This window comes from Choristoneura fumiferana, chromosome 9, assembly GCF_025370935.1.
Source record: "Choristoneura fumiferana chromosome 9, NRCan_CFum_1, whole genome shotgun sequence".
NCBI classification, from domain to species: domain Eukaryota; kingdom Metazoa; phylum Arthropoda; class Insecta; order Lepidoptera; family Tortricidae; genus Choristoneura; species Choristoneura fumiferana.
In genome coordinates, this window is record NC_133480.1 from 16,622,421 (window position 1) to 16,633,673 (window position 11,253).

The window sequence follows — 11,253 nt, forward strand, 5'->3', positions numbered from 1 at the left end:
AAAAATTGGGACATCCCAATTGCTATAAGCCTATTTACTTCATAATTTACTAGTTTTATTTATGCTCTTTGTAACACATGAAAAATCCACCTATTTTTTTAAGGAACTTAAAAAAAGTCTTCATATTTTCAAAAGTAAAAATTAAAAATTAATTACGATAGTGGCATTTAAGGTAAGTATAGTTAAGGTTTAGTATGTCTTTTAAACGTCCTTTGAGACATTTTGTAGGTACTTATTTTTGCTGCTATTGTTATATCGGTTTAACAAAATACGTAATCATATTTATTGTTAGTTATATGTGACTTAAAAATCTTATTATATTTTTTTCCTAATAGAAATTAGACGTGTTACGAAATAATCACTTAAGTGTTTTTTTTTAATTTCCTGTTAGATGTATTGGTGGATTCAGATTGCGGGTCTAAAAACTGAATTATTCAAACATATTTTGGCAGTAAATTTTGCTGATAACATTTTTGCTCTAAAAATTACCTATTTTAAGCTACAATTTTTTTACCACCTTCCGGAACCAAATTTTGGTGGATTCGAAAATATAGGTTCTTAAAATTACACATAAAAGCCGTATACCAAAAGTTTGTCTTGTATCGAATTATTTCCAAAAAAAACTGTAGAATGACCAGGCTATATTTGCTTAGAAATAAGATTCTGGCTAACACTGGATATTCACAAAAATACCTTAAAAAAAATTACGAAACTCTCGGTGCGCTAGTTCGACACTTGGTCGGATCTTCTATCTAGGAAGCTCTAGCATCGCTGGGATAGTCAGACACGTACCTTACTAAAACAATGTTATTTTAATGAACTAATTCCCAGAGAATTGGTAATGAAAAGGTGAAGAGAAGTTAATTTATTCTAAAAATGGCTCTTGAAATTTAATAGCGTTATTGATCAATTAAAACTTGGTGATTTGCGAGGAATCGTATTATTGAATTTACTTGTATTTTGTATTGTTATAGAATTTTCATCATCATCATCTCAGCCGTAGGACGTCCACTGTTGGACATAGGCCTCCTCCATAGACCTTCAGTCGCTTCGGTTGGCAGCGGCCTGCATCCACCGTGAACCCGCGGCTTTAACCAGGTCATCCGTCCATCTTGTTGGTGGACGTCCTACGCTGCGCTTGCCGATCCGCGGTCTCCACTCGAGAACCTTTCGGCCCCAACGACCATCTGTTCTCCGTGCTATATGGCCTGCCCATTGCCACTTCAACGAGCTCAAAGTCAAAGTCAAAATATCTTTATTCAATTTAGGCTATAACAAGCACTCATGAATGTCAAAAAAATCTACCACCGGTTCGGAAAAACCTCTGTTGAGAATAATCCGGCAAGAAACTCAACGGGGTATATTTTTTTAAACAGATTTACAATATTATTAAATGATATCTATGCATCACAAGTATTTAAATAAATAAATAAATAAATATCATGGGACACTTGACACTAATTGACCTAGTCCCAAACTAAGCAAAGCTTGTACTATGGATACTAGGCAACGGATAAACATACTTATATAGATAAATACATACTTAAATACATATTAAACATCCAAGACCCGAGAACAAACATTCGTGTTATTCACACAAATATCTGCCCCGGCCGGGATTCGAACCCAGGACCTCAAGCTTCGTAGTCAGGTGCTCTAACCACTTAGCCATCCGGTCGTCAACCACAACACAACACAACTTTATTTGTAACACAGTAGGTTCGCTATTTGAAGGGATCGCTAATGCGGATCGGAATTATATCCAAATATCCCTGTCCATGATATAATCATCAACTTTATAATACGCCTTCGTTGAATCTTATTCCAAAAACAAATTAATTAAATATTTGTCATTTTTTTCTGTGACACTTATTATTAAACAAAAAAAAACAAGTAATGTTTTTTTCTTCTAGGGGAGAGGCGTAGTGTGTGCGCCACACACACTCTCCTATTATGTATTATATAACAGTTGTAAGCCATACAATAAAGGCAGTATTTACTCGTCACTTGTGTTTCACTCAACTCCCGATATTACAAGTGAAGCACCACGTCTCGGATCCATCTGTCATAGAATACATAGAATTTTAGATATTTTTAAATTTCATTTTTGTTGATAGATAGAATTTTAGATGCATCGTGTGTACATATTCGTGAATTAGTGGTTTACCTCTCAAACAGACTGTGGGATCCAACATGGGCTTGCAACTATAAAATTTACGGAAATTTATTTGAATAAGAAATGTTTTTAACTTAAAAATATGGTCATCTTAATTTTTAATATCCGTTTGAAACTTGTAAGAGAGTCCTGTGCCCAACAGTGGGACGCATAGGCTAAGATGACCAAACCTCTAGCCATGCCCACTGCTTTCAGTCGGAATTAAATTATGCACTGTTTATTTTATTTAGTTAAATTTTTAATTTTCAGTGCTTTTTATCGTCTCATTGAAGTGTCTGTCTCTTGTGAATTGTTCACAGATTTACTGGAAGAAATATGTCTAAAACTCCGAAAATCTGAGAATTTGTTATGTATTTTTATTGCCTGTGTAATGTGATGTTATTAATATTTTTTTTCCTTCTTCTAAGAGATAATTTCAAGTTTCAACATATTATTTACCCAGCTGCGAGGAGGTATATGTTTTTCGCGCGTGTCTTGTTTGCAATATTGTTTATTACTTGTTATTTGTTAATTTCTTGTGCTTTTTGTACAGTCAAGTTCATAAACTTGTGAGCAAAATTTGATCAAAAATATCTGAACACGCTTCTACGCCGTTAACAATAGAGTCGTGTTCCGATATTTTTAATCAAAGCCACGTTTATTGGCCTGACTTGTTCTAATAAAGCATTTAAATTATGAAATTTAAAGAAACAATTAAAAATAATTTGTTCCGGAACTTCAGGCGTTGATTCATAATTTGTCGCTAGGTCGAGCTTATTAACTCTTCAACATTTTTCTTTATTATATTAAAACAAGTTATTAGGTACTTATTATTTACAAATTTCATGTCTATAAACTTAGTAGGTATGTACAGCACCAATACCTGACACAACAAGCGTGCATAAATATCTGATATGACTCTATTTCTAGGGCAGTGTCATGTGTCAGATATTTTTGCATGTTCCGCTGTGGCAGATATTATTGCAGGTGACTGCACGGTTGCACTGGCATTTTGAGTGTTCCGTAGTCAACTAGGAACCCCTATAGTTTCGCCATGTCTGTCTGTCTGTCCGCGGCTAAGCTCAGAGACCGCTAGTACAAAGTGCTAAAATAAAAAATATATTTTTTTGGGTTCAATCACAAGCGACACTTAAGATTGAATATCTCAATGTATAATATCTTAATATATAATATATTACAAAGTATTTTTGTATGACTTTTTGAAGAAATGGATCCCAAATTGACGCTCGTGACCGTTACCTCCCATAGACAGACGTACCTACCTAAAGTGGGGGTGTTTTTTTTCTCGACTAACCCTATAGTGTGGGGTATTGTTGGATAGGTTTTTTAAACCATTGGGGGGCTTCCAAGACGATTTTTCGATTCAGTGATCTGCTCGCGAATTATTCAACTTTGAAGTGCAAATGTGAAGCTTGAGGTGCCGTGTTCGATTCCCAGCCGGGGCAGATATTTGTATGAATTTATTATTTTATTTACATAACAACTTAATAGAAGAAAATGTGATTTATGCAGATAGATAAAACGGTATACTTAAAGGCGAATAAGCAAAACTTAAAAGTTTACCCTTTTCATTCGGGTTAAAAATGTTCCCTCATGAGTCATTTACCGGGTAAATAGTGCGGAAGCTGTGAAATGGCATAATCCGGGCAAATTTATTACCAGAACGGGTTCAACTGAATATAAATAATCAAGGTGTCGTAATATGTATTATTTATGGGCACAATTTGTTATATTTTTGCTGTATATTTTTGGAAATAAAATATCAGGGCAGTACTTGATGTAATGTTGCAGAAGGCTATAATCTGGAAAGTAAAGATATATGTAATAGTTAGAAGTCCGTTTAGCCATTTTGATGAAACCCTTAACTCTTATATATATATATTATGTGTTTTCAAATATTAAGCACCTTTGGTGAAATAAAAGTCAAATTGCATTGCTCTGAAAAGAGATAAGAAATTTATTAAAAATAAACTTTTCCTTCACACAGTATGTGGCGTAACATAAGCTAAACAATAATTAATAACTAAAATAAACCATACCTGAAAAGAGAAACAACATTTAGAGCTATTATTTCAGTAATTTCTTTATCAGTACATATGTAATATATATATACATTTCTTATTTCTTAAAAAAAGTGATTTTTATACATTCAACTTATTTTTTAATTTTATTAATGGTTCAGACCTATTATCTAAGTAATTTAAATGAATGATTGATTATGATTAACTAACATAGTATGAAATATAATATTCTTTATATGTAAATATTATTTATTTACTTTTTTTTTGTATGCTCCTGTGAAGAAGGGCTACGGAATAGACCAAAACATGTCGACCTAAACTCGATTTAAGACGTGAGTTATCCGTCACAATATCATTTTATTCCTTGTATGTGAAATATATTCTTTGTATTCTTGTAAAAAAATCTTTGTATGTGAAATATATTCTTTGTACCTGTATATGTAAAAGTGAGACTATGCGACTATGCCCACGAGCACGTTTCTTAACCAACCGTCGCCGTTTTTCATAAATTATGTAAGAAAATAACCATACTTCTTCGCAGTCGGGTAACGCCCCAAACTTCAACAACTCCAACTTGTCTAACTCCATTTAAAAAGCAATCATCAATTTTTGGAAATTTAAAACGGGTCCATTAGTGGAGAAAGCGTTTTAATAATCAAGGGTATATCGGCACTCAATTATCTGTGGGGGTGTCATTAATCTCTGTCGAGAAAGGGGAAGGGGGGAACAGGTGAGACTGCATTGAGGAAGCGCGAAATATAAGTGCTTCGCTTTTTGATTGAAATGGGAAGGATGGTTTTTTAGAGTCTTTTTGTATTTTTTATTTCAACTCCAAAAAATACAAAAACACACAAAAAGACAACAAAAAGACAAGAATACAAAAAGACTAAAAAATACAAAAATACTCCAAAAAACCAATCCTAATTTGATTGCTTAGTAGCGACATCTCTTGTCTGGGTGAGCGGTTGGTTCCGACGCCACATAGATGTCGCTAGTGCTGCTGCTTAAGTAGCAAAGTAGAAATAAGCAACCTGAGATATGTATGCATAGGAAAAATTAGTGTCTAGATTCCTGTCCAGCAGTGGTGTAGGGGTTATAGCACGCAGCACGGAACGCTGAGGACCTGGGTTCGATTCCCAGTGCTGGTCTCTTTTTCTGGTTTTTCTGTGCATCCATGTCTCAGTTTGTATTTTCGATATTGGAAAGGGAAGAGCTTTGGACAAAGACAATATTAGATATTGTTATAGGATCCTAACGTCCAAGTAAAATGTTTGATATATGAACATTAAACTTTATGTCATTTATGATAGAGTTTGAAGTTCAAATTACAATAAGTCCTTTATAAAGGCCTCTGGGCGTTAGGAGGATAAATAATCGTATTATGTAAAAAAAGCTCAAACCATGTATATCATTTTTTTTCAAATATATGCAACCGTGCAAGCGGGTCACCTGTAAGTGATCACTACCGCCCATGAACACTTACAGCATTATTAGGACTGCGGGTGCGTTGCCGGCCTAAAGGAGGTGGTGCTAAAGGGGAGGGGGAGAGGGGGTGGGGAGTTGGGCCTCCGGATCTCCCACTCACTGTACAAAACACAGTAGCAAAACTACTATTTCACGCCGGTATTCTGTGGGAGTGTTGTATCGGTCGAGCCGGTCCATTTGTACTGCAGCCAGCAAGTGGTTACAGTAAGGCTCTACCACATACCACATAAATTAAATAAAAACAGTTCAGTAATGAGTTTTTGTTTAAAATTCTAGTACCTAGATACAAGCTTTTTTGCTGACTGTACTTTTTGCCCTTGGTGACGATTTAACTAGCGTATGACCTAAGCAACGACAAAAGCAGACTGAAAAAAAGACTTTTCTAGTATGACGATTGACGACCCCCGAAGATTAAATTTTTTTTTACTTTATTTTATTTTTAATACTTGTTTTTTTTACTATTACTGCTGGCACATGGCTTTAGTTTGCCACACGCACCATTGCTTCGCAGGTTAGTGCAGGTCACGATCACCGAAAAGCTCGTGGTAAATTTCAAATGCATGAATTTGGAAAAACTCAGAAGCCGGGGTTTCACAGCTTATAGGCACACACAGTAGGTAATAAGTACATAATCTGTGAAAATTTCAAGCGTCCAGTTATTATGGCTCAAGAGATAGCGCGGATAGAGCCCTGTGACGGACGGACAGACAGACAGACAGACAGCGGAGTCTCAGTAATAGGGCTCCATTGGCATCCTTTGGTTACGGAACCCAAACAAAATGTTTAAAGTAGTCTCATTTGGCAAGGTTCCAAGGATACTAGCAGCGTTCCCTCTCTGAATAGCTAATTTTTTGGTTCCTATAAATATAATGTTATAAACTTTCTTCAGTCATATCCAAAGCCCGGAATTTTCACGGCATTTTCGATCTATCATAGTGACTTCTCACCTTACCGACTTCCGATATTCAATATGGATATATCGATTACACAACATGTTAAAAAAGATTAAAAGTTTAGGTCAACAATAGACAGTTTTATCGTTAAAGAGCGATCTCTTACAACTAACTTTTGAGCAGTAGGAAACTTGAAATAGACAAAAATATGCATTATGCAATGAAAACAATGAATAGTTAACAATTTTTAATTAAAATAATTCAATTTCATATTCAAAGTCTGTTGTAGTGCTAATAAGCGATACATTAGTGTCTTTATAATTTTACGATATCATTTAGAGAGTCGAGGTGAGAAGTCACTATGATAGATCAAAAATGCCGCGAAAATTCCTTGCTCTGGTCATAACTATTATTGCGTCCAGGGTTTACCACAGAAGAAAAGGAAAGGAAAAAGGTATAATTATTGTAGTTCATTAAGACGACTCCTCTTCGTAGCCTGTCACTGTTTTGGACGAAACGAATAATCGAATCACAAATTTCAAAATTACTCATTTTTATTTTCGCAAAAATCTCGAAGGCAATAAAATATCGCAATTTCACCCTAAATTAACATTTGCACGAGAAAAAAAACATTGAGGGAGACGAATTTTATTCCGATTTCTCATTTGGGTGTTTTACATAATTGATTATGGTGATTTATTAATACAAAGATCGACACTGATGATGCGAACATTTGGCTTGAAGGAATCCCAAAGACCATTTGCCACTTGCACATTTTACAAAACTATAAAACAAACCAAAAACACCAGCTGCCTTAAAAAAGTTTAAATCACAATAATGTTATACATATAAATTTGAAAGTTTGTAAGTCAGTATGTTTGTTACCTTTTTAGTTTAAATAGCTGAACTGATTTTGATAATATTCGGTATACAGATATTTTGAGTCCCAGGGAAGGCTATTAGGATAGTTTTTTATCCCGGAATTTGCATACTTCCCGCAGGACTGCGATAAATAAACTACCTATAAAATAATAATAAATAAATGATCGCATTATATGATTTATATGTTTCGATCTTGTCTAATTCAAAATTTAGTTCGTACTCTAACGATTGTACTTATAAACAAACTTGTAACCGTTTATTTGTAATAGACATTTGAAGTTCAACAATTATTACATATGAAATATTCTCAAAGACTTAATCTAGACAGTAAATTGTTACTTAAGTAGAAGTTGTATCTTATACAATGTATGAGCAAAAAGCGCTAACAAGAACTAATAGTTCCAATGCATTAAGGTCACCAAGTGCCCCATTCAAAATAAACTAAAATTTAGATACATTTTTTTATTATTATTATTTATTCAGTATCTCGTGGGAATTTTGTAAAATCCTGAAAAATGTTTTTAGCAGTTAGTATTACCTACTGTTCCAAATATCCATAGAACTAAAACTACTATTAAATTAAAATAACTAAAACTAAAACTTTAATTAAAAAAGAGAGGTGGGCCTCTTGGCATGGTGCCCATCACGCAGGCAGCATTCCCGCCTTGAACGTTATTGCCGGCGCGAGGGTTGCCTGTTTATTATTATTTGTTTTCTTCTTTACTCTAAAACAACGTATTTTTAATACAAACTCAGCATTTCTATTTACCTATATAATACTCTGAAAACTAAGTACAATCTGATTCACGAGAGAGAAAAGTATTTAAAACATTAAGCATCAGATCTACTTGCATCAAATATTTAATTTAGGTGCCTAACAGAATTTATTACTTACAGTTATCACATGTAAAAAATAAATAATTAAAATTTATAAAGAAATGATTTCGTAACAAGTAATTAAAAGCAATTAAAAGTTAATTCTACTTCCTCCTTTTATCATTAACAATATCACTCGTAATATTGCAATTTGCAAATTTCTTTAACTCTTCATCTTTTATGAAGTTTTACTTCTTACCTGATTCTTATTTTAAACTTTATATTTTCTTTATAGTAAGTTAATAATCACAGTAAGTTTTTTGTGTTAATTTACAAAGCGTTTATGCTATAATTAGAAATAACTTTATCCTTGTACATTAACCGACTTCAAATGTGAAAGGAATAGAATATGGAACCCGCAGGAGAGATTATATTATTTTAAACAAATCAATTTTGTAACTTCACAGTACAAATATCAGGACAAATGTAGGGACAAATAACTTTTAATTTATTTCAAAAGCACTAAGTACAATAAAAATAAAACAATTGAACAACTAATTAGAGGTAAATGGCCTTACACACTAAATTTCAACATCAACATACACAACATGCTTCGTCGTCAATCAGCAGGGTAGTTTCTTAAGTAAAAAAATATTGTTCTATTTAGTCAAAATAAAATAAATATAGGATACGTATTTTATTATTTTGTTAATAAAACAAAATAAAAATAAAGCGCGTCAAAGTTCGGGAGTGCCGGACGTCGTACGTCACGCGAAACTTTAACTTTCTACACAATGTTATTTTTGGGTATCCGTTAACTTGAAGGGGACAATCTTCAGGTCAAATGGAGTTAATTTCTCTAAGACACTAGTGGCCTAACTCTTACTGTTTAAAAAATAGTAGCTAAGTTTTATGCATGATATGCGTGTTCATGCAGTTCCTCCACCTCCACACTGTAAAAACACACACAAATCACACAAACCCATCTATCACCACCACCACTCTACACTGACGCGTTAATTTTCAGGTAGTTCATAACAATGAACTGAGTGGTCTTCCTAAGTTAACGGATATCAAAAAAAAACAAGGTGTATATCTTCATATTTTTTTGTTGCATTTGCAAGGGAATATTTTCTGATAGTCTATAATTAAATTATGTTATATTTATGAAAAATACATGGCTCCGAAGCGGTAACGTTTCGTGTGCTCTGCCTACCCCATTTGGGAATACAGGCGTGATGTTTGTGTGTGTGTATGAAAAATACACACAGATGAAAACAGAATCTCCTTTTCTGAAGTCGGTTAAATAACCACTTTGGCATGGTAATGTTTCGTAGCCATCATTTTGTTGTTGCCTTTATATCTGGTACTCTTTGTAGTTCCAATTCCGAGTTTTATTGACACTATTGTCTTCGCAGATGCTTGCAAGTCTACAGTGTTCTTTAATCTGTAAAAGGTAAATTACAATAAAAAAAAATAGTAGGTACCTAGTGCAGAAAACACAGGCAGAGACAGGCTAGAGAAAAAATCAAATTCCAATATTTATTCACGGGAGTTTCAAGCTCAAGAGCATGATCATGAAGCATTGGCACAAGTCGTATACAGCCAACTGAAATAGCTTGTATTGCAGTTATTTTGTTGGAGCTCCGGACTTTTTTTATTGTGTCTGAAATAGCTTGTGGTGTTTTCGGTGGAAAATACACCCGCAGTTTTTTTTAATGAAAAAAGGAAGTAAAGAATAAAAAAATATTGGAATAAAATTAAATGTCAATACATTTTTAGAAAAAGTTTATTCTTTTTAACTTTCTCCTTTCCTTATTGCCTGTTTATTTGGAGTCAGACTTCCTAGTAGTTTTGCGCCCACCGTACTCGTACGTCTCTGACTAATTTAAACTTTGCTTTCCATTAATAAACAAGATTAAATAATTTATAAATAACAATCTCAGCATCCACCGCGATCCCGCGATCTTAACCAAGTCGTCGCTCCATCTTGTTGGAGGCCTACCGACAGCTCGTCTCCCGGTCCGCGGACGGCATTCGAGAACCTCAAAACCGGGAAGCACAAGACCGGTCTGAGTGGAGAGCCTTGGGGGAGGCCTATGTCCAGCAGTGGACGTGTTTCGGCTGACATGATGAAATAAGAATCTCAATAAATGAAAGAATGAGTATTAATAATGAAATACTGTTAAGCCTGGTTTCCATCGCGAGTGGAGCGGACTCATTAATGATTTAGTTTAACGATCGATGGGGTGCATGAAAGTGCTTAAGTACACCTGACCTCTATGAAGTTGGTCGATGTAAGTTAAACTCGCTCGCGGTGTAAATTGGGCTTTACAATTACCTCGAATACGTAATGAGATCCCGGGAGTTTCAGCAGTTATAAGCGAAAAGCAATATACTCGTAATTAGAAAGCATCTCAAAATTATAATTACAAAACTAGGGACTTAGAGCGTATTATGGTTTATATCAATCCAATTTATATAAAGTGTAAACAAATCGATTTTATCAACATTCTTGTAACCCAGTGGATCGCATCAATAACACATTCATCAGTAATTCGTGTCTTTAAACTAGACATATAATTACTTTTTACACCAAAATTCACTTGATTTCGATATTTCATTTTCATTTGAAAAATCTTCGTCAAAATCTGACGTTATTTCTGGAATGAAACAGAGGTAAATATAATCTGTAGTAGCACAGACTAACGTAGAGATGGTGAAAAATTTGACATATTAAAAATCGATGAATGCTGTAATTAATAAGCGACTTTTATTTACTTACGTTAAAATAAAAAATAGTTACTGATTTTATAATTGAATAAACAGTCTTGGAATTAAATCAAGTATTATAAATAATAAAATAGACAAAATACTTTGATCTATTCAATTAATAAATTAATCTATTTACTGAACAGATTAATGATTTTGGACTAGGTTCTAGGTTTTCACATCACTAAATATCTATGGTCGGGTAAAT